Consider the following 24443-nt stretch of genomic DNA (forward strand, 5'->3'; position numbering starts at 1 on the left):
CTTTGATGAGGTTTGTAAGTTTTTCCCATACCTTATAGTTTCGGGAACTGTCGTTTGGCGTAGCGTTTTGCGCGGGAATCAGGAAGGGGTTCTGGGGATCTTCTGACACACGTCCGCCATTGCCCCAGCGAACGCTTCGCCCCCCCACATTGACTTTTTGGGCTATTGCATTTCCAACCAGGGACTGGAAATGGACCCGGGGAAGGTACGGGATGTCTTGGGGTGGGAGGTACCCCGTACTAGATGACAACTCCAATCCTTCCTCGGTTTTGTGGACTTTTATAGATCCTTTTTGCCCAACTTTGCTCAAATCAGCCTCCCCCTCACGGACCTCTTAAAAATGAAGGGAAAAGGTCCGGAGGCTACGCGACCAGGTGCGGTGCTCCCATTGACTGGAGAATGCCAGGGAGCATTTATGCGTCTAAAGGCTCTGTTCCCCTCAGAGCCGGTTCTGGCTCACCCTGATGAATTGAAAAAATTCATTGTGCAAACTGACTCTTCGAATGTAGCCATGGGGGGGGCATCTTGCAAAAGGGGGAAGACAGGTTGTTGCATCCGTTGGCTTATGTGCCAAGAAAATTCAGTGACACGGAGAGGAACTGGTCAGTATGGGAAATGGAGGCGAGGGCAATAAAACTCACGCTTTTTACGTGGAGAAATTGGCTGGAGGGGGCTAGGGTCCCATTCGAGGTATGGACGGACCATAAGAACTTAGAGACTCTCAAAACACCCCGGTGTCTTAATGCTAAACAGCTTAGGTGGACTGATTTCTTCTCCAAGTTCCAGTTCACCCTTCACCATTTCCCTGGCTCGGCCAATTCGTTAGCTGATGTGCTATCCCGCCTCCCCCAACATGACAGCCAACGGGAGGTGATCCTCGATTCGGTGTTCACACCCTCTCACTTGGGCGGAGCAGCGACGACTCGCAGCCAAGCCCACCTCGACCCACCTCCACTCTCCTCACCACCTCTTAAACCGCCTACACCGACGGCCCCCCCCCGAACTCTTGGTCTGACAAATTCAACTCCGCCTTCTCTGAGGCAGATGCAGAACAGATTGCATGCAACGGGATTGCGGGTAGGGGATTGCGAGCAACGGGAGAATGGATGCTGGTATCGCGGTCATAAACTGTCATAAACTGTACATTCCCCAAACTCTCAGGGGGGAAGTGTTGCAATCTGTGCATGGCTCGAAATTGGCGGGCCACTCAGGTTTCGTATTGCTCCAGAGACAGTTTTGGTGGCTGCTCATGCGCAAGGATTTATCTTTGTTCGTCCAGTCATGCCAAATTTGCGCAATGAGTAAACATCGTCCGGGGAAGGCCCCAGGTCTCTTGCAGCCTCTCCCCACCCCAAGCCGACCCTGGGAAGTTATTTCCATGGATTTCATCATGGATTTGCCTCCCAGCAAATCAATGACTGTGATGATTTGGTGGTTGATTTGTTTTCCAAACAAGCACATTTCATTCCCTTTGCTTCCCTGCCTACGGCTAAAGCCCTTGCTAAGGCGTTCCTAATGCATGTGGTGAGACTTCATATGCTTCCAACCAAGGTGATCTCAGACTGTAGCACGCAATTTGTTTCCAGATTTTGGGGGGAGTTGATGAAGCTTATGGGGGTGGAGAGGGGTTTGAGCAGTGCTTACCACCCGGAGACAGATGGACAAATGGAGAGGGTAAATCAGACATTGGAACAATACCTCCGTTGCTTTATCAACAGGACAATTGGAACGATTTGTTACCCCTAGCAGAATTCTGCTATAATAACACTTGGCACTCATCGACGGGAATGTCCCTGTTTAAAGCACTCTATGGCTATGATAGCCCGCCAGTTCCCTTTCTGGATGGAAACGTGGACTTGGGACCTGGGGAGGCAGGGCTGTGGTGCAAACAACTGCGGGACTCTTGGCCTCTCTTGTGTAAAACATTAGATGCGGCTAAGGAGGCTTACAAAACACAGGCTGACAAGAGGAGGGTGGAGGGTTGGGCTCTGCAGCCTGGGGATTCGGTGTATGTATCTACAAAAACATTCAAATGTTGCGACCGAGCAGAAAACTTGGGTGGAAGTACATTGGGCCTTTTAAAGTGCGTAAAGTTATCAGTGATGTTGCTGTGGATGTGGAATTGCCTAAGAACTTGAGGAAATTGCATTCTGTGTTTCATTTCAGCCTCCTGAAAAAGGATTCTGGGTCCTGCCCATGGCGTTCAGAACGTCCGGTACCACCGCCTATTTTGATCGAGGGCGAGGAACATTATGAGATTTCTCAGATCTTGGATTCTAAAGTCAAACGTGGCAAACTGTTGCATCTGGTGGAATGGAAAGACTTTGGACCCCAGCACCTCGAGTGGGTGGAAGCAGGGTATATTCGGGCCCCTCAGTTGATCCGCAGATTCCACCGAGAGTTCCTGGGCAAACCAGGAGATCTCCTGGAATAACTGTGAGATATCTGATGGTGGGAGGGGAGTTGATTTTTGAGGGGGCAGTATGTCAGCTACACTGCCATGAGTGTGGAGAGGCTTTCTAATTGCTATGCATTCTTTCCTATGCGCTTAATTGCTTCACAGCTGCAATGCTTATCTGTAAAGAGTTACTGGAGGAGTTGTTGTGTCTACCTTCCATGGGAGGTTCTTCATTCCCAGCTCCGCACCCGTTAGACAGCCTTGCCATCTCCCACGCACGGGAGTCCACCTAATTGGGTATTGCTTGGGGGGGTGCATACGAATGCCCTATAGCCTTTTATGCGCCTAGGTAGTCCACCATTCCTAACAGTGCTCCTGTTAATGCATCTATGGCTTTTCAATAAAAATAAAACCTTCCTGGAAGCGTGTACTTCGTTGTTTTGCTGTGGATCCTGACAACAGCTTACCCTCTTCCTGTCTCCTCTATATAGTGCTGATGTGAACCAACCAGAGCACCAGGTATGCTTGGCCAATAACCAATGATTACTGGCAATCAAGTGAATGAACATGGTTGAGGTGTGGCAAGACAAGGTACACAGCAGGGGTGTCCTCTCTCCCCAGTATTATTTGCCTTAGTAATGGAATCCCTGGCGGCAAGAATAAGATCTCATTCCAAAATTTATGGTATACAAATTCATAATAAGGAATATAAACTTTCATTATTTGCTGATGATATACTTTTTTTCTTACACGTCCTACAATTTCACTACTCAAGTCACAACAAATTTTAGATGAATTTAGCAACATATCGGGATTGAAAATTAATGAAACGAAGTCCTATATTTTCCTATAAATATAGACAATCAATAGAAATGGGTATCAAATACTATGTCATACCTTGGAATTAAAATCCCAATAGACTTTAAAAGTTTTCAAAAGTTTAATCATGATACATTATTTAAGGAAATTCAAAATCAATTATATAACTGGCATAAAAAGAAAATTTCATGGCACAACAGAGTTAATATTCTAAAAACCAACATACTACCAAAATTTCTCTTCTTATTTAGGGCACTTCTGATGATAATTCCTACATCACAAATAAATGGCAAAATGCATTATTAAAATTTGGAGGGGGGGCTATAAACGACATTGAATTAATACAACAACATTATGTAAGCATGCAATTCAAGGTGACGTAGGGTTTCCAGATTTAATATTATCAAGCAAGCCATCTAACAAATATACTTAAAATGTTACAAGACCACAAGGGTACAGATTGGATTTTACTACAACAGTACTATACTTACCCATATAATATTCAAGAAACAATTTGGCAAACCTCTTCTGAACGTTCAAAAGGAGTACAAGATAGTTTCATTCTTAAAGTAATTTTAACCACCTGGGAAAATAGAAGGCAATTAGTACCTACAATCTCTAAATTTCAAACTTTTTTTAATAATAAAAAAAAATCTACTGCCAAATTTTCCAAGTTATGATAAATGGAAGAAAGCTAACCTTACTACTTTTGAAGATATTACACATAAAATACACTTACGAATAAATCAATGTTAGAAGAGAAATTAGGAACTACTATACCTTGGTTCCAATTTTTACAAATTAAACGTTTATGCTTTCAAATTCAGTTATCTACTATTCTTCAACAACCTTTAACTAATTTTGAACAGATATATAAACAAGCACGAGTATCTAAAAACATTTAATTTCTAAACTTTATTTAATTTTACTCTCTTCGGAGAAAAGTTATTATCATATCAGACCAGGTGGCACTCAATATGCAACAAATCTTTAGATGAGGATATTCGGAAACAAATATGGACATCCTTTCCATTTAATACTAACATAATAGACATCAAACCTTTAAAATACTTACATTTTGGTACCTTACACCTCAGAAGCTAGCCCATACAGTAACATCAGTTAAGCTGTTATGTTGGAAACAATGCAGTCAAATTGGAACTTGTACTCATTGTTGGTTGGAGTGTCCTAAATTGAAATTTTTTGGAGAGGATATCATACTTCGGATTAAGCAAATAACTGGATTAAAGATACAATTTACGGTGGAACATATTATTTTGAATAGGTGGAAATCTGATATCAGTTCAGACAGCATTAACAAAAGAGTAGCTATTCTTTTATCAGGAGCTAAAAATGCTGTCACATTGCAATGGAAAAACAAAAATGGCCCAACCAGGCTAAACTGGAATTCAAAACTCTGGAATATGTATATTATGACAAAAGTCACAAACAACCTCAGTGATAGTCATGCTCATACAACTTCATCTAATTTTATCACAATATGGTTTCCTATTTTACAGTATTTAACACAACAAGAAGGAATACCCAACATCTTTGGTAGATATTTGTTTTAATTGAACATAGTATTATAAAGTTATAATGTTTTGACTATAAACAAATTGTGTTAATACCATGGAATTTACTTAGCTCTTTTGTACTTGTAATTATGTTATACTTCCTTACATGTTACATGTTATCTTATGTTTTTTGTTATCAATAAAATTGTTATTTAAAAAAATGACAGGCATCCTGGGGCATACATTAACCAAGCAATTATCTCAGTGGAAGTACCAAACCACACTCCACTCACTCCAGTTGCAAATATATTTAAGCAACTCTTTTCTCTTAAGAGGTCATATCCAGGGCTTGTACTTGGGACTTCATATTTACTAAGCCTATGATATTCCAGTAAGCCATAGCCCCCTATAGAATAAATTCTGTTTGATCAGTGCCACTGTGTCCATATGTAATGTCGTATGTAATGGTCTAAACTCTTGGGCAGCCCCATGATGCATTCTTATTCTCCTTGTGGCTTTGTGACCTCAGAGGGATTGACCTTTGATGAATGCAGTGTGAGTTCTAGTCCTACTGCCTCTAGTCCTAGCTGTTCTGTTACTCTAGCTGTAGCTGTTACTCTAGTCCTAGCTGTTCTGCCTACAAGGTGTGATATGACTAGTGGTGACCTTGCCATCTTTAATCTCTAAGACTATTGGCTGAGATAATCAAAAGCTTTGGAGTGGGTTGTCAACAATGTACTGATGACACTAAACTTTGTATCTCATTAGCCCAAGTCTCCTGTTTTTCTTTTAAGACCTATAAAAACCCTGGAAATGTATCTAAAGGTACCAAACTGAAAACTACGCTTACTGGAGTGTTGGAGTGGGGGAAGAAAAAATGGAGGTGGAGGACGTTGGTGAAGAGATAGACGAAAATACTAAAATGTGTGAATTTACGTGGGAGCAATTTCAAAAAATATTGAGAGAGGAAATCAGTCAAGCATTTAAGCTTGCATGTGAGAATTGTTTGAAAAAACCTCAAAGTATAACTTTGGAGGGGAAGGATAATGAAGAGCAAATACAAGAATTACAAGGAAGGGATGAAGTCCAGGAAGTGGACCATGAGGAAGAGCCACATGTTATTCAATTTGTAGCTACTGGAGGGGAGATACAAGAGGTGGCTACTCCTACAGGCGTGATTCCCAAATGGAGAGTAGGAAAAAAACGTTTGCTAAAACCTTCTTGGGGGACAAAGAAAAAACCAGCAAGAGGAAAAAAATTAAAGAATGGTGGAAAAAAAACCTAAAGGTGCCAAACAACTAAAATCTAAAGCAAGGGAACATGGGAAAGGAAATTTGGAAAATGAATTGCAGGAGTACAAAAATTTGAGGCATTTGGCAGAAAATGGAAGAAATCAAGCTAAAAAGGAACTGGAATATAATATTATTGTAATGAATGTTGACTACCGGTTGTAATTTTAGAGATTGATATACATATATATTTCTTTAGGAGAAGGTTGTAATATAAGGATAAAATGTGTAAAATCTGCTTTTGAGGCATTATTATAAGTCAGTTGAAAATGAAGGGTGTACACCAGATGCATCATTATGTTTTATAGTATTTAAGAGTGATTATTACTTTGTTATATAATTTAATGTGGTTAGGGAAGATATGTTTTAAAGTGATGGAAGTTAGGGGGTGATGGTAAAATGTATTGCCTGTTGTCTTATGGGTTAATTGAATAGGTAATTTATGGATGGCATTAGAAGTATTATTAGAAATGAAATTGTTTAAATTTAGTTGTTATTGTGTTATATAAACTAATTTTCTTTTTTTTCCCTTGGAAATCATGTTTGGGAGTAAAGGGGTAGTAACTACGAAGTAAACTATCAAATTAATTAGGTATGTGAATGAAATTAGTGGTGATGTTTTAGAGAGTAGCTTTATGTAAGTTGCTTGGTAAGAATATAATTTTGTGGGAATTTTTGGTGGTTTTATCATAAATTAATTGAAAATGAAATTTATTGTTGATAATAGAAGTCTTATGGTGATATAAAGTGATTGAGGTTAGTATTTTTGGTTATTTCACTATATATGCAAGGGTATTGATGTTAGAAATTAGTGTGGTGGTTAACAGGAATTACTAAAGTAAAAGGTAGGGCAATTGGCAGGTGATTGTATGAATTGAGTATGCTATCTCAAAAGTAGAAAAAACCAAGTGATATAAATAGAAATATAGGGGTGATTTACTAAACAATCTATTTTGAGAAATGGAGTTATAGCAGAAATATCTCAGTTGAAAAGTATTGTGATCAGAATAACTAGTGAGGTGAAGTAATGGAAATTTCTCTTATGAATTTATAACTCATTTAGGTATAAGTAAAGTGTATGATTAATGTGATGTGCGAAGAAAGCATTTGCAATGTGGATTTATGTTTGTTGTTGTCTTATATGTTTGTGTGTGACTAAGCATTAAAACCCAATAAATATATTATTAAAAAAGACCATTTTTTGAATGTTATTAATTCCTTCTTTGTGACTTCTTTGTGAAATCATCCAGAAACACTGAGGAGAGTTGGAAAGCTCTGAACCTCAAAATAAGGTCTAGAACACCACCTATCATATACCCCCAACGTTCAGGGGACTCTCCCCTTCAAGAAGATATATCCAGTTTCCTGGTCCAAAGCATGGATCTTGTGCCAGCTGCTCCAAAGTGCAGGGGCCCCAGAACAATCACACAAGCAGACACTGGGGCCAGGCTTCAACCCCCCAAAACGTTAGACCAACCCGAATGACACATCATTACACTCCGGGGACTGTCCTCTGCAAGGAGACATATGGCACTGCCTGGTCCAAACACTGGTTCTGGCCCCACACCCTTCTATTTGGGTTTTTTCCCTGCTTGCCTCAAATAGGTTTAAAAGTTTTTATTATTTTTCTAAACAAACATACATTCACAGACACTAACACACACGCAAACACATATGGGGGGTAGTACATGGTTTCACTTTAAGCCTTATATACTAACAGTCTTCTCAATGCAAGTAACTAAAAAATCCATTTTCTTTGTTGGCTTCTATATTTCTTATAATTTTCTTGTTATTCCAGTCTTTATTAATCAGAGTATATTATTATAACTATTGTACCAGATATAGAATCTTGACCATGTATTTTGAAATGTGGACTCTGTATGTCCCTTTAACAATAAAGTCAATTTATCCATTTCTGCCACCTCCAAAAGCTTGTTGACAATTTCTTGTTTTGTTGGGATCTCCGGGACTTTCCAATATTTAGCATATAGAATTCTAGCAGTTGTTGTTATATAAACAATAAGATAGCGATCATTAGTTTTACATAAATCAGGAAGAATGTTAAACAATAATACTTCAGGAGTAAAAGGGACAGTACACTTTAATATTTTTTGCAAAATTTCATGTACGCAGGCCCAATTTTTTTTTAACTTTTTCACAATGCCACCAAATATGATAAAATGACCCCAACTTATTTTGGCATTTCCAACATTTGTTTGAACACTTACTGTTACATTTAGCTAACTTTTCTGGGGTTACATACCACCTGTAAAACATTTTATAAACATTTTCTTTATAATGTTTTTGTTATTTTTATGTTTTTCTTCCATAATTGGTCCTATTGATCTAGGTCAATGTTACGTCACAAGTTTTGCGCCCATTGAATCATTGTGGGTTTTTTTTGTATTTAAAGTTTTTTATTGAAGTTAAGTAAATTATACAACCAAGATATATCAATAAGCAAACTTCACTTTTTTTTGTGTCCATACAGTACAACAAAGTATGTTCAAAATATATAGAGATATTGAAGAGAATTTAACTAGAACAATATATAGGAAGTTAGAGTATTTTCAAGAGCTTTCTATTGTAATGAGAGTAGGGTAAGTATTCTAGAAGTGTTGCGCATCTCAGTTATCAGACAAGCCACTCTACTAGTGAAACAGTATGTCAATAAAGGCTTCTAAAGGTGCGATCAGCTTTGAGTTCTTTGTATATAATTGTTTATGGAACAGTTCCCAGACTTTCAATAAAGATGCTCTCAGCCAATGCTGCTTGAAGTATTTATGTACTGTGGCTTTCCCATACCATAAAAATGTGTGCCAGCCTAGCATCAGGTCATGACCTTCCAGCTTTATTAGTCTTTGATCTTCTAAAGTAATCCATTCTTTAATCCAGGCCATAGCTGATGCTCTATAATAAAGAAGCCTCCTCTTTCCTTAAAATTTTGTAGAGCTTTAAGTTTTATTCTTGGACGTTTCCCTTGCCATATAAATTTTGAAATTAAATTGTCTATCTCTTTAAAAATTGCTTGATTTTGCAAGATAGGAATTGTTTGAAATAGAAATAACCATCTTGGTAATATATTCATTTTAACTATGGCCATCCAACCCATTAAAGATATTTGACATTTTTTCCATTTTCCCAAGTCTTCGTAGACTTTAAAAGCACTTTATAGTTGTTTTCCTGCAGTGTGCTGCATTTATTAGCCAACATTATGCCTAAATATTTAATCTTTTTCTGCAGTTGAAAATACGACTTCTGCTGAAGTAGTAAAGCTTGTTCATTTTTCATGGTCTTTGTCATTATCTTTGTTTTATTTATGTTCACTCTTAGTCGTGCTACTCGCCCATATTCCTGTAGTTTTTCCTTCAAGATTTGTATTGAATTGAGGGGATTCTCTAAAATGAATACAAGATCATCTGCAAATGCTTAACGCTTCTCTACGCAGTTTAAGACCGCTTATTCGATCCTCAGATCTGATTACATCAGTTAAGACCTCCAATGTAAAAATAAATAATAAAGGTGATAAAGGACATCCTTGTCTCATTCCCTTTTGTATGTCTATGTTTTGAGACCAATCACCATTAATTGATATATGGCTCCAATCATTCTGTTAAATTCAGGGCCTGCTTGAGCCTTTTTAAGTGCTTCTAACATAAAATTCCAGCTAACATTGTCAAATGCTTTCTCAGCATCTAAAAAGATTAATGCCATTTGTTTTTCTGGATGTGCTTCGTAATACTCTGTAACATCTAAGATACTTCTGAGATTATTTCTGATTTATCTTTTGGGAAGAAAGCCCACTTGGTCTTTATGTATCATTTGAGATATATATATTTTTTCATTCTGGAAGCTAATATACAAGCAAATATTTTATAATCCACATTTAATAAAGAAATAGGTCTATAATATTTAATTTCCTTTTCATCCGTGTCTTGTTTATGAATAAGAGTTATTATAGTTTCAGTCCATGAATCTGGCGCCTCTCCTTTATGCACTACATTTTTACAAACTTCTTTGAAAGGAAGTAATAGTTGTTCTTCAAAGATATAGTAAAATTCTGCTGGTAGACCATCCGGTCCAGGTGCTTTCCCCTTTTTTTTGACGTTTCAAAGCTTCCACCATTTCTACCATTGCAATTGGTTGATTTAAGATTTTTCTTTGATCTTCTGTAAACATTTTAAATTTGTATCTCTCTAAGTATTCCTATACGTCATCTGGGATGGAATCAATTTTTTATAAAGTTCTTTATAGAAGTCTTCCACAATAAGTTTCATATCTTGCATCTTACTTGTTTCTTCTCCATTTCTATTCTTTAAAATCTTTATATATAATTTTTCCTTTTCTTTTCGTATAAGTCAACCATCTTGTAGGCTTATTTGCATTTTCAAAATAATTTTGCTTAGCAAACATTATCTTTTTCACTAATTCTTGTGTGAGTAGGCAATTCATTTGAAGTTGTAAAAGCCTAAATTTGCTTTTCTTATTCCCAGATGTGGGGTCTAGCTTTAACATCTTCTTGTACTTTCACAGCCTTCTGGAGTCTTGTATACCCCTCTTTCCTTTGTTTATTTACCTTGGCTGATTCTTTAATCACCCATCCCCTCGTGAAAGCCTTAAAAGCATCCTAAACTGTGTTTATAGATATGTCTGGTTGTATATTTTCCTCAAAGAAAAATTTAAACTCCTTCTTCGTGTCTTTTACAAATTTCTCATTTTTCAAGAGTGATGTGTTTAATGTTTGTCTGTTCCTGGGTTTTGCATCTTGTAGCTCCAAACTAATTGGGTTTTGGTCTGCATATGTTCCAGGCAGGGCCGGCCCACTCACTAGGTGAGCTAGTCTCTCGCCTAGAGTGCGGGGCCATCGTGGGGGTGCTGGACTGAGCCACCCGAGGGTCCTGCTGCCACCGCCAGCTCACCTGCGCCTGCCGGAGTTGCCCCCACTGCCCTGGTGTGAGCAGCCAGGCACCCGGGAAGGAGGGAGGCGCTCAGCCGTCTGCCCCCTGCCCCGCCAAAAGTTCAGCTCCAAGGGCCCTGCCGCAGAGGAGCAGCTGCCTTTTGGAGCCCTTCCCCCTCCACACCCCGCAGCCCCCTCTGCGGCCCGGCTTCTTTGCCCCGCTGCCCGCATGTCCAGGAGACCGCCGCGGACACCACCACCACCTCCCTGCCCGGCTGGGGCTGAGCCACATGGCCTTCCCTTCCCCCTGAGCCACACAGCCTTCCCTTCCCCCTTCTGGCCTTTCCCTTCCCCCTGAGCTGCACGGCCAGGGCTGAGTCATGGCCAGCGGAGCCTGCGCCCCGGGGAGCCCTCAGTCCGCTGCCTCCAGCTGCCCCCCGCAGCAGCCCTGCTCAGCGCTCCTGCTCCCACCTTGCCACCACCGAGGAGGATCCCTTTGTTAGGGGCAGCAGCTTCCCGAGCCGAGCCAAGCCTCGGAGGAGCTGCCAAGGGTGGGGAGTGAGCCAGGACTGGGAAGCGCCGGCATGGGGACCTCTCCTCTGCCACCGAGCTGGCTCACATGGGGCGCACTGGCTAGGGGCAGGGAGGGACCTCTCCAAGTCTCAGGCAAGCGGGAAAAGGGGGTGCATGCACATGCGGACCTCTCACCGCGCACCCAGGCAGGTCTCCGGGCCCCGCCGGGAGGTTGGCATCTGCGCTTGCCTAGGGTGCAGGAACACCTCGGGCCGGCCCTGGCTCCAGGTTCAATTTCTGCTTCTAACAAATCCTTAACAGCTGCTGAAGAAATCCAGCACATATCTAGTCTCAACTAGGAATTATGTCTGGCTGAATAATATGTGAAATCTTGCTTGTGAGGGTTCCTTACTTTCCAAGCGTCAACCACCTTTAATTCATCCAATAAATGATAAAGTATAGATGGAAATTCATTTCCTCCATTCTTTTTCTTTCTCTTTTTTCGTGTTTGAACATTTGTTTTTTGTCACCCTTTTCATCAAAAACAGCATTAAAGTCTCCAATAATAAAAATTTCTTGAAAGTCTTGTTTTGTAATGAGTTCTTGAAGTGTTTTATAAAAATTTTGCTGGTGTTGATTCGGAGCATAAATGTTTACTATTAACATCTTTTTAATCTGTCTTTGTATTGATGCCATTAAGATTCTCCCATCTTGTGAGGCATATATCAAATCCGGTTGAAGAGGCTCCTTTACATATATGGCCACACCTTTCTTATTTTTTTCCTTATCTGATGCAACAGAGACTTTACCTAAGCCTTTAACTTGAATATATTTTTTGTCCACAGTCCCCAGAGTGTAGTGATGTGTCATTTGGGTTGGTCCAACGATTTTGGGGGGTTGCAGCCCGGCCATAGTGTCTGCTTGCATGATTGTCCTGGGGGCACCACACTTTGAAGTGGCTGGCACAGGAACCGGGCCTTGGATCAGGAAGTGTCATATGTCCCCTCAAAGGGGAGACTCTGCTGAAGATGGGGGTGTATGAGGTGTGGGGGTCCCAACCTTAATTTGGCTGCAGAAGGCACTTCCTTATTCAAATTGCTTTTAAAAAAGAGGCCTCCTGGAGGGCCCCCAAATAGAAGGTGTGGGGCCAGAACCAGTGTTTGGACCAGGCAGTGTTTGGACCAGGCAGTGCTGTATTTCTCCTTGCAGCAGACAGTCCCCAGAGCGTGGGGATGTGTTATTTGGGGTGGTCCACAGATTGTTTTGTGTGTGAAACCTTGCCCCCGTGTCTGCCTGTGGGATTGTCCTGGGGGCATTGCACTTTGGAGAGGCTGCCACAAGAACCGGGCTTTGGACCGGGACACAGCATATGTCCCTTTGAAGGGGAGAGGCTACTGATCATGAGGGTGTATGAGTTGTGGTGATCCAAGCCTTATTTTGGGTTGTAAAGGGCAAGCAGTTCTTTATTCAAATCTCCTTAGAAATAGGGTTGTCATGGAGGTGCTCCAAATAGAAGGGTGTGGGGCCAGAACCAGTGTTTGGACTGGACAGTGCCATATGTCTCTTTGCAGAGGACAGTCCTTGGAGTGTAGTGATGTGTCATTTGGGTTGGTCCAACAATTTTGGGGGGTTGCCACCTGGCCCCTGTTTCTGCTTGTGTGATTGTCCTCGGGGAACTGCACTTTGGAGCAGCTGGCACAAGAACCATGCTTTGGACCAGGAAACTGGATATATATTCTTGAAGGAGATAGTCCCCTGAACGTGGGGGTATATGATATGTGATGTTCCAGACCTTGTTTTGGGGTTCAGAGCTTTTCCAACTCTCCTCAGTGTTTCTGGACGATTTCACGAATAAACCACAAATAAGGGATGAATAAGGAACTGTGAATAAGGAACCAACTTCAGTCTCCTAGATCAGTAGCAGCAGCTGCTAAATGTGGCTTGGCTAGCAATCCAAACTGTTGCTTGTCTTAACTTTGAATTCACTGATGGTGTTTACATAAGTGAAACTTAATCTCTCCATCCTCACAAATCAAGGGGCTGTGGGGCAGATTACTCACAAAGAACACACTCAACCTCAGGTGCAGTTGGAAACATTCTTAGTAGCAAAAAAAGAAATCTGTTACTCACTTTGTAAGGCATTGCAAGTGATATATTGATTTAGAATCAACACCCCCCCCCCCCCCGTTTTAGAACTATCCTACTTCTCCACATAGGCCCTCATTACCACCCATGAGGGGGCTGGCTAGGTATTTAAAATAAAAAGAACTATCTTTTTGTTATTTCAAAAATTCAATAAATAAATCTCTGCAGTTGTAAACTGGCTGGCTACAATGTGGATGACCCACAGACAAGGCTGGGGTCACTACCCAGTTATGCAAAAGAATAGGAATATGTAAATTAACCAAAAGAACACTAAGAGCAGCCCTGTGTCAGTCAAAGGGGATCAGATGGGCTGCTAGCCTGCTCAAGCTCCTCAGAGTCCCAGAGAGTGAGATTTTGAGGGGTGGGGTGGGATTTCCCAACTGTTGCTTCCTCCTGTAGTTCCTTATAGATTCTTAGCTAGTAATGCCACTAATAACATTTAAAACATATTTCATTAATGGGTGCAGCTTCAAGCATGGGTAAAGCTCAAATTATCCCACAGCCCACCTTCCATCTCTGTTTCTCTCTGACTGGGCAAGAATGAAGACTGGGTGAATGCAAGGCAGCATGGATAGGGCCCCCAGTCTATACAGTTAGTACACTGCAGACTACACAGACCCAAAGTTGGCCCTATGCTGATTTCTGCTAAGGTGAGGCTGGAGTATGCCTACGACATCTCTGAAGAGTTCAAAATGCTTCCCAAACATTATTTCCACAGTCATATAACAAATCTGCAAGGTAGCCCAGTATATTATTTCTACATTGCAAATTGGGGCTGGGGCAAAGCCCCACCAAGGCCACCAAGTGAGTTGATGAAGCAAGGATTTCTCAGTTGACACTCTTCTTACTTTTCAAATATGAAGTGCACCTAGCAATACAGGAAACTTAAGATACACACCGATCTCTTCTCCCCCACTTTCCATTAGCTAGGACACTAGTCTTCTAATTGTTTTTGTTAACTTCTGCAGAAAATCTTACTTCAGGAGAACTCCTCAAGCTTTGATTATAAGGTTGCATAAGCTGGGGTGCACAAGGCATTGTAAAGCAGCATGGAGTACACAATCAGTGGTACAGCCAGTAACAAATGGATTGGCACATAAATGGTACAGTAGATATAGGCAAAATTATATAAACTGACAAATTTTAACTTCTCTCTTGTATTAACAATAAAAGAACATTCTACTTCAAGTGTGAAACAAATATTAACAATGTTGATATACCATGTGTGTGAATTACTCAAGTTAAAGTGACTGTATGCGTACACACACATGCAGAAGTTCATTGGTAGGACTCAAGATTGGTAACAGCGTTTCTTTATTTCATTCATCTGCATGAACTAGAGTTTTACTATTCCCATTTCATGGATAGGTAACTTGGGCTATGGAACAGGGACGTGTAAAAAACTTGCACTAAATGTAAGACTACAGATTGAGTTGATACGAGAACTTGAGACAAAGCCCATGGCTCTGTCTGTAGGTTCATACTAGATAAGTCCACATTCCCATCCTGCAAAATGCACATTACTAAAAAAAATACACATAGAAAATTAGTATATCAAGGGATAGTCTTTTTTGTGACTTCCCTTTCTACTGACAGGATTGGTTCAATGTAGAGAAATACTGAAAAATAGACTAGAAAAAAAGCCAGTGTGGTGTAGAAGATAGAGTACATGATTCCGACCTGTGAGATCAAGGCAGTGATGAAACCATGGGTCTATAGGGCTGGTAAAACCTGCTTTCAAATCCCCACCCGGCTGTGGAGTCTGCTGGGTGACCACGGGCCAGCTCTCTTTCTCAGTCTAACCTACCTCACATGGCAGTTCTGGGAAACTGGCAAAGGGAGCTTTCCTAAGCTGCTTGGAGATAAAATGGGTTAAAAATGTACTAGATAGGCTCTGCTCAAATCACAAAAGAGTCTAATACATTTATTTTCTCCTTAAAACATCTAGTTTCAAAACAACTTTACAAGGATAAAGTAATGAAAGAAAAATGGACCTGCATCTTCCGCATAGAGAGCCATTATGCTTTATTTACATGCGTCACCATTTATTTTACAAACTAGATTACAATTGAGAATGGAATACACAAGGCAATGTCTACTATAAACATCAAGTGGAGTTAAGCTCTGCACTGCTATTTCATTTGCAATGGGGAAGATTTCCAAATCAAACTGACTTCCAATCATTATGTAACAAGGTAGTATATTCACCCATGTCAGTAACTGGTTTCCACAAAAGCCTTAGTTAACAACAGTGCTGGCTTTCTAACGAAACTGCAAGGTAGCTCATAAGAAAAGTAAAAATCATGTACCTCTTAGGAAAGACGGCCATGCGCTAAGGCAGTGGATGGAATATTATTTCAAAAGGATGTGGTTTGACAGTGAAAGAAAGAACCCAGATAAGACAGTTTTACAGATACTGTATACATATTTTGTCCATTCATGCAACTTTTTTTGGTTAAAAAAAGTTTCACACGTGAAACCAAAATGTACAATACATTTCACATTCCCACCCCATCCCTCCCCATAGTAAATAAAAGTATCTGGTCCCCATTCACATCTGCTGGTAGTTCTGATAGACACCATGTACAGAAACTACTGAAAGAAGGTTGGTTGCCAAGCAATGACATAATTTCCAAGAGATAAATGTTCTAAGGTTTAGTTTTTGAAAATATTCGTATGATAGGCAATAGCCTGGTAACTCTTATTGGAGAAATTAATTCATGAGAGAGAAATCAAATAAGAAATACGAAGTGAGCTAAAAACAGGATACTATGAAGTACTCAATAGATATTTAAAGAAAATAGTCTGTGCATCTGTGCCAAATTGGTATTCAACAAAGGTGACTGGAACTACTTACCCAATTCTATACTAAAAGTACAACCCCACAAATAATTCAACACATCTGTGAAATTGCCCATAGACTCATGAGAGTAACAGAGGTCGTTCACAAGTATTGACAATGATCATGTACCCAACACTGTAAACACATGGCTAGTGTATTAATTTTAGGGCAATATTTCATGTTTAAATGCTGTTTGGGACTTAGGATGGGAGTATTCAGTGATGTTCACAACTGTGCCCTTGTGTGGTGTTTGCAGGACTGGAAAATTCGCATCACTTATCAGTGCCGAGAACTCCAGGACTACTTCAGAAGAAATGGCTTGAAATGTGCAGCCCAAGAATGTAGTCATATTGCCAAGCAGCAGAACAAAGTTTGAGTCCAGTGGCACCTTGAAGACGAACAACGTTTTATTCTGGGTAACTGCCAAGCAGTTACATTTGTCTTTGAATTTAGAACAGACACCTGACTACTTGGCACAATAGCTGGGAGATGACTATTCAGGTACTTGATTTCACTGAGCACCTGACTCCTCCATGCCCTTGCATATACAGTAGCTGTAGATGCCAACTCAGAGAGGCAGTTTTGAGAAAGCAGTTGATTCCATAGCCGTTGAAGGATGACACAGAAAGCACAGAGATTACTTCAGTCTCTAAACTGGAACTAATCTCTGGGAAGTTGCCTAAACAGCAATATTCCTTAATCAGGCTCCCAGTTAGGGGCTGCATATTTTGGAGATCAGCTATTGAAGAACAAAGGTGGAACAACATTCAAAATCTCTTTTCAGGTTTATACTCCTATAATTAAGAGATGAATGCAACACTCCATTAGGAAATAACCTCTGAGGAACTATGCACAGGATTAGAGTGCAATGTGTGCAAAGTTGGTGGGACTACATCCTATATGGCTACATTAAACCCTTATCTTATTAGCATGGAGTTCTATACACTGATTTTATCCTATTGAAATAAGTTGGTTGTATCCTACCGCTCTGCTCAGCTAAAGGCTGAGTGTGTTCCATCAGCACAAGGTGTGTTATATTACGGCAAGACACATCCTGCTAGCAGAAGAGCCTCTTTCATTGGGAGGAAGCACCTTGTGTCCATGGAATGCACCACCCTTAGTTTGGCACAGTAGTAGGATAAAACCCAAAAGAACCAAATTGCCTTTAACTGGTTTGTGATGAAATTTCCTGTTAGTCAGACATACAGCTCCTTTACACATACCCTGGGGTGCCACAGTTATCTTCACCAACAGGATAACTCCCACTGCACTCTTGAGAATGTGATTTCAGTCCACATGGTTGAGCTTCTGTGCATATTTACACAACTTTAAAGTAATGTCTTATCATCTAGGAAAGTCTGCATACTTCTAAACAAGCATATATGGTGGCGAACAGAAGAAGAGCCCATCAGACCAATGGTCCACTGAGTGAAATGAGAGCTCCTTGTGAAGGGGCATTGCTCTTGAGTAGTTGCATTTAGCATTGCAGACATGAAACCTTATCCAGAGCATGTTTATTCAGAAGTCCCACTGTCTTCAATGGGGGGTTTATTCCCAGCTGAGTATGCATAGGATTGCAGCTTTAGAACCCTACTGATGTTGGTGGCAACAAGGACTTAATTCTTTTCCATGAAAATCAGTGGAACTTAGAAAATGCTAAACTTTGGCTGGATTGCACCCATCTTGTCTACATGTTATATAACTGAATCACCTAGATAAAATTAGAGCTTGCAAAAGAGACAATCTTCTTCTACATTGTCTCCCTGAAGGATTACACCTTCAAATGGAAGCTTAACAGAAATAAAAGTGTGGAACCCATAAAACCTTCTATGTACCAGATTTTTTGTGCAGATTTCCGGGGGGGGGGCATACTTTACAAATAAAATGTCAGTCACCAAATACATTGCTGTTATCAGAAAACAGCAACAAAAAACAGAAATGACATTGTCAGCTGAATTCACATTTGATGATGTACCAGATACTCTTATGTAGTGAAGGCAAATAAGCAAATTCTTAACTAGCTTTGGTAATAGGTACCTATATCAGAGCTTCTCTAAATAAACTGACACCTTTCCTAAATCCCTGGGACAGATTATGTTTTCATATAGTGTTTTCCTCTCGGGGAAGCCCTTTCCAATGCGGTGAGCAAATGAACACATTGGTTACTTCTGATTAAAGAAATATAATAAACTAGACCCTGCCATTGACAAATACACCACCTTCATTGTTAAAAAAATAGTCTTTTTTAATGATAAAAATCTTGACTGTTTGGAAAGTTTATGTTCTATAATCTACTTAGAATCACAACAGCACAGATAATTCATTTATGAACTGCATGATGGAGTTCACGTGTTCATCTACAGAATAGCGTAGCACGAGCATGAAGAGGCTACAGTACAAAACAAAACTTCCATCACACTAGGAGCTGTGATTTCACGAAGTTTACCTCAGAGGGTTGGGAAAGAAGAAGCAATATGGAGCCCACAGATGTGTGTGTGCGTGATTGTGTATGTCTATGGGTACACGCACACTTGCATGTAGTGGCTGAAGGGAGTTGCACCACATTGTACATGGTTCATGTGCCAGTGGAAACTCATGCACTGAAACTTTGGGTTAAAATGCTAGTCTGTTCTCCTAACACTCATGCATAATGATCTGTTTCTGTACATAATAAAATATATTTATATATTTATATGCATCACGTCTTTATGCCAAGAAAAACATCTTCGTATATCACTCTGGCGAGAAAGGTATACATTGTCCTAGCCAAAGTGTCTTCACTCCATTTTTTAAAAATTTAAAATGTACCACTGGGTTTTCCTTCTGTGTCTCTTCCTCCCTTCCCCCACAAAAGAGATACCAGTAAAAAATAATCAGAAGAGAGGATCTGCACAGCACCATCACTGTTGTTCGTCATTACTATTAAAATTTACAAAAGAAACCCATATAAGCAAAATATATAAAAACTATTTTATTTTCAGTGGAATCTATCCAATTACAGTCTACGCTCCTAAGAAAAGCTGTCTGTATGGTTTGCCCTTCCTTGCCTCTCCTTCCTGCCACCCCTCAGCTTCTCCTCTCAGGTCTCAGTGACACATTCACGAGAAGGAAAGACCAGTCAAGGAGAGGATGTAAAAATAATTATCATTGTAATAAATCACCCAAGTTCTGGATGATGTGTATACACAAAATTATTTTAAAAAATGCATTAAGTCTACCCTTTTTTTTTTATATTTTTTCATCATCATTATTATTACTATTATTATTATTTGAAAGCAAGTTGTTGCCTTCTAGATGGTTACGGTCAAATTGTTTGGTGTGATAAACTGCAGCTTCACTTATTCATTTTCATACCATCCAGTTGCTAAGCCATACAGGCAAATGAAAAATAAAATTCATTGCAGCTGTTTGGGCAGAACATGTTAGCACAACACACAAGGCTAGGTTGAATCTGACCAACAGCAAGTTAGTTTGTGACTAACACTTTGAAATGGCCTTCTCTCTCATACCTTTTCAACACTGGTGAGGACGCAGCATTGGCGGTGGCTAATTTTGTGAGGTAAAATCCACCTTCCTGATGCTGAGAATAAACAGAAGGTATACCCTGGCATTTAGGAAAAGACTTACTTGAGGGTTGTAGGATCCGAGTTAGAACCAACTGACCAAACAGGGGGAAAAACCCCAAACCAAAAACAGTAAAACCCTTCCATAAACTACCTCTTAAATCCAATCACTTGGCGATCCTATAAAGGCTGCAGCATTCAAGTGGTATTGGTCTACTGAAACAAAACTGATTTAGCTTTTCATTGTGCATATATTATTCTGTATCTGAGGAATCAGCTTGTAAAAAGAGAAAAAGGAACAATTAAAGCATTGCACGGGGGTATCACCTTAGAGAGGGTGAGTAGGGGTGGGCTAAACTTTGGGCAAAAAAATAGCCAACCAAAAGCATTCTGCAACCCAGTGACATATTGGAACACCATATATTATTCGACAAAGAAACTATCCTAAAGGCTACACAGTGTGTTCTGAAGCAGGATGGTAGCTGAATGTGGTATCCACGTTGGTGCTTGCCCATCCCACGGTAGGAAGATTTTGCATACTTCAAGAATGCACTGAGTTCCAGAAAAGGCAGTTTGTCACTAGGATTCTGGGGCTCATTAACAGTCTGTTTCATTATGAAAATAATACAGGATTCACAAAGGTTATAAGCTGTAAACGGTATCTCTGTCCACTTGTTGACAGTTGATTTGGCAAAGGGTTGTTTTTGTGTTTTTTTCTTTCGTTCATTCTTATGTCAGTACAAGGGCCTGGAAAAAAGAAAAGGTAAATAATATCAGTGAACTGTCAGAATGGTCAAGATTTGATCACTGTAAACCCTGGCCTACGGAAAGTACAGTGTTTTGTTGTGGACGCCTACACTTGCTATTCTAAAATACCTTTATATTAAAGATTTGTGCAATTGTTAAGGACACAAAGAGTAGCACAAGGCAAGTAAGATGGCTCATCCCCATTGCATAGTCAATTCACTGAAATTGTACTGGAAAGTTAAATACTGGTGGTGTATATCCAGCCATCCATGCAGAGTAGGCAGGTGGAGTTTTCCTCGTTCCTTTTGGTCTTAACAGCCCCTTTTAAGCCCAGGAAAGAGCATTCCTATGGTTGCAGGATAGACACCAATGAATGGGTGTGGGTTAGTGGGCTGGAGTGAAATGGGGTCCCGCACTCAATACAACGGTGCTTGTGGATGAAGGAGGAGGGATTTTACCCACTGTCCTTCTTTATTCCATCCCCCCAACCTGTACAACTAGTCCTCTGAGCGGGTCCCATGATCCCTGGAATTATCCTTCTGGAGATCAGAAGTGGATGCATGAACAGAGAAGAGAACAGGAAAACTCTGCATTCCGTGCACAGAGTGATAGGATACACACTACCAAAATGCTAGAGTTCTACTAGTAATGTTATGCTATATTCAGATATCATGATGGATTGCTAATATTTTAAACCCTGATTTGTGCAACAAAGGTGTAAAAACAAATCCCTGTTCATGGGTAAAGCCTGGATTCTTTGTTTCTTGCCTCTTCTTTGCCTCTTAGTATGGATAATATCTTCCCTGTGCTGTTGTCTCTCTGGCCAGGCAACCACAAGGGCTGGTACTGCTCAACAAACTGTGCTTTGTGAATTCAGAATTAGTACCAACTGTGGTTAACAAACAAGCTACAAACCCTGATTTGAGATCCCAGTTTGGCCCCACATAAAAAGTCTGCATTTGAATATCACAACTAACAGTGGTTGGAACAAACCAGGTTTTATCAAGCATGTTTATCATGAGGCTGAAATGGATATATATCCCTATAAGGCACTACAGAGAAAAAGATCTCAGTGTCACATTCTTTCCATGATGTGCCATATCTAAGTGCACAAAGATACACCTCCCCACAGTTACTTCTTCCTTCTATGCTACAAACATTGAGTGGCTTCAGATATCACAGCAAGCGCTGAAAGCAGCTGGACAAGTGACCTTCTGCTCTTCACACCTCTATAGCAAAACCCAAAGGTAGAACTTGCACAAAGGACAGTTGCTCCCAATTAAAGAAGAGTTTCATTCACAGGAACTTGGGAGAACAACAAAACCATTGTGTGGTTTATACAATCAAAACTTGCTTGTCATTAATCTCGGCACTGTAAATATTTTATGAATAAGCAATTGGATGGATCAACACATTTAGTTCTTCTGCTGTTGCAATGTAAACATCAGGATCAGGCATCACAGTGTTTGGCTGACTAGCCAGAATCCCATCCAGGAAATCTGTCATGATGTCAGTATAGGGACATTTGTTGATTTCAGACTTTGCAATACAACCTGAGCAACACAGTATGTAAATGCAACTGCTCAATGTTTTAGGGCTTATGCATATATGTGGCTTTGCATAAAGTAGGAGATGAGATACCTAGTCTCAGATATTCAGGGAATCTTAACAACTCCCACCTCATTAGTAAAGGTAAAGGTTCCCTTGCTCGAAAGCCAGTCGAATCCGACTCTAGGGTTGCGGTGCTCATCTCCGTTTCAAAGCTGAAGAGCCAGCGCTGTCCGAAGACGTTTCCGTGGTCATGTGGCCGGCATAACTAAACACCAAGGCGCACGGAACGCTGTTACCTTCCCACCGAAGTGGTACCTATTTATCTACTTGCAATTTCTTGCTTTCGAACTGCTAGGTTGGCAGGAGCTGGAACTAGAGACGGGAGCTCACCCTATCTTGCGGCACCCGGGTCTTGAACTGCTGAACTACTGACCTTCCACAGCCTGCAGTTCAGCGTCTTCAAATAAATCCCTACTATACACTTTCTAGAATTCCATCTGGTTGCCTGGACTCCATTGGCAGCATTCTTGGAGTGGAAAGGCAGAGCTAGAAGCAATATTTTGCATGCCTTTCTGTGAGTTGTCCAGAAAGAAGCCCAGACCAACCACTATTAATCTAAGATATACAAATAGTGCAAAGGAAGGCCTTTAATGTATGTGCAGAACAGTAAATTTCAGCAGAGGATTACCATTCATCTTTGCATCTGCTCACCCTATACTGGTTTGTTTAAACAAAAATACCTGTGCTTCACTATAATCAGCAAATGACAAAATGCAAGTCATAATGACTCTGTGTGGGGAGCACAAAGAAAGCCTCCAGCGTGTTCACTTGATTACAGTGAACATGTGTGAATGGGCCATCACATCTATGAGGGACAGAATTTTTGTATCATCTCAGTCACAATCCTTTTCAGTGGAGTCAGTTCACATACGTGGATGCATGTCAAGGAAACACTGAGACTAGACTACTGTGATGCACTCCAGCTAGGTGCTCCCTTGACATCAACTCAGATACTTCAGCTTAGTTATTATCGCGAACTAGGTGGAGCATGCATATTACAACCATTCTTCAGTCACTTCATTGGTTGCCCATGAGTTATCAAGCTCAATTCAATCACATTCAAAGACTTTCATGGACATATCTGCAAGGCCACCTGTCCACCCATGTCCTGCCATGACAGCTCCACTCAACTGAGCAAGGTACCACACTACAGATGGGCAGAATGAACAACTACCATACACATGCCTTCTCTTTAGTGATCCCCACCTTGTGGAATGGCCTGGCATTTCACAAACTGTGTAAAACAGTATTGTTCAGAAGGGTATTTGTATAATAAAGATGGGGCTACATCACAACATATTGGTCCTGGAAAATGCACTGTGTTTATATTGATGTAATTCCATGTATCTGCATTGTTTAACATGTTGTGTTTAATACGTATGCTCTGTTCAGATGACACCTCCTGTTCAAAATTTCTGCAGTTCCTAATTCTATGACATTGCTTATTAGATGCTATCATCCTATCAATGCATTAATTTACATCTTGTAATCTACTCTTGTCTCAGTGAGAAAGGCAGACTATAAATAATGTAAAATAAAATAAAATAAAAATACATCTGCTACTCATAATTCTGTAGGAATCAAAGTGATATTCATATGCATACATGTGTGAACTATGCAATGTATCTGAGATGATGGGAGAAGACATAAAAATTCCATCTGTGGTAGCCTTTTCACACAGGTAAACCATCATTTGACACTGCAATTATCAATACATGAGCAACTATATATAAACCAACCCCATATTCTACTGCCTCAAAATGTCATGTTTTACACCTATTCTATTAGTCATATACATATGGTAGATGGGAATGGATATTTTGTACTGAAGATTGTGCTAACCACCTTGCTACAGAACAGGTCTCTGGAGAGGCAGCATATACATTTTTCTAAAAAAATAAGTATACAAAATTCTGAGATAAGGGCCATAAAAATGTTATCTGCAGTTGTTCTGAAAGAAAAAACCTTTCTTAGAAGAGACAAGAAAGAAGACCCGCGAAACTCGCGGGGGGGGGAGCTGAAACTCAGCAGGCGTAGGAGGAACCAGCAGGAGTAGGTAAGCTCTCCACTCCCCCCATCCCGCCGTTTCCTCCGTCTCCTCC

The 24443-nt window shown here is 40.4% G+C and overlaps 1 protein-coding gene across 1 annotated transcript in view; it reads right to left on the bottom strand.

Annotated features, from left to right (window-relative positions):
- Positions 1-15596: 15596 nt before the first annotated feature.
- The window catches only part of FOXO3 (forkhead box O3), a 28339-nt gene continuing 19492 nt past the window's right edge, over positions 15597-24443 (bottom strand). The window contains exon 2 of the mRNA XM_015405403.1: positions 15597-20730. The gene's annotated coding sequence lies outside the window, so the exon portion shown is untranslated. The remainder of the gene's footprint in view (positions 20731-24443) is intronic.

This window comes from Gekko japonicus, unplaced genomic scaffold, assembly GCF_001447785.1.
Source record: "Gekko japonicus isolate JY-2015 unplaced genomic scaffold, Gekko_japonicus_V1.1 scaffold1390, whole genome shotgun sequence".
NCBI classification, from domain to species: domain Eukaryota; kingdom Metazoa; phylum Chordata; class Lepidosauria; order Squamata; family Gekkonidae; genus Gekko; species Gekko japonicus.